Below are 988 nucleotides of genomic sequence, written 5' to 3'. Positions count from 1 at the left end.
AGCTAGGGGCTTGTCAATTTTGTTTATCTTCTCAAAAAACCAGCTCTTGGTTTTGTTGATCTTTTGTATTGTTTTCCTGGTCTCTATTTCATTTATTTCCGCTCTGGTCTTTATTATCTCCTTCCTTGTGCTCCCTTTAAGCTTAATTTGCTGCTCTTTTTCCAGCTACCTGAGGTATAAAGATAATCAGTTGATTTGAAATTTTTCTTACTTCTTTAGATAGGCCTGCACTACTATGAACTTCCCTCTTAGGACTGCTTTCGCTGTGTCCAGAGATTTTGGGTTGTGGTGTTTTCATTTTTGTTTGTCTCAAGGTATCTTTTGATTTCCTCCTTGATCTTATTTTTGACCCACTCACAATTTAGTAGCATGTTATTTAGCCTCCATGCATTCGTGAGCTTTCCGGATTTCTTCTTGTAATTGATTTCTAGTTTCAGAGCCTTGTGGTCGGAGAAAACGCTTCATATGATTTCAATCTTTTTAAATTTATTGAGACTTGTTTTGTGGCCTAACATGTGGTCTATCTTAGAAACGACCCATGTGAATTTGAGAAGAATGTATATTCTGTAACTTTGGGGTGAAATGCTCTGAAAATATCAATTAAATCCAGGTGGTCTAAAGTGTCATTTAAGGCCACTGTTTCCATGTTGATTTTCAGTCTGGAGGATCTGTCCATTGGTGACAGCGGGGTGTTGAAGTCCCCTACTATAATAGTGTTACTGTTGATCTCTATCTTTATGTCTGTCAAAATCTGTTTTATATACTTAGGGGCTCCTATGTTAGGTGCATAGATGTTTACTAGAGTTATATCCTCTTGTTGGATCAATCCCTTTATTATTATGAAGTGCCCTTCTTGTCCTTTATTATGTTCTTCAATTTAAAGTCCATTTTATCTGATATAAGTATTGCTACTCCAGCTTTTTTGTCAGTTCTATTTGCATGAAATATTTTACTCCATCCCTTTACTTTCAGCCTGTATGTGTCTTTT

This window comes from Hipposideros armiger, unplaced genomic scaffold (genome assembly GCF_001890085.2).
Source record: "Hipposideros armiger isolate ML-2016 unplaced genomic scaffold, ASM189008v1 scaffold_1699, whole genome shotgun sequence".
NCBI lineage: Eukaryota > Metazoa > Chordata > Mammalia > Chiroptera > Hipposideridae > Hipposideros > Hipposideros armiger.
This window is presented reverse-complemented; position numbering follows the sequence as displayed.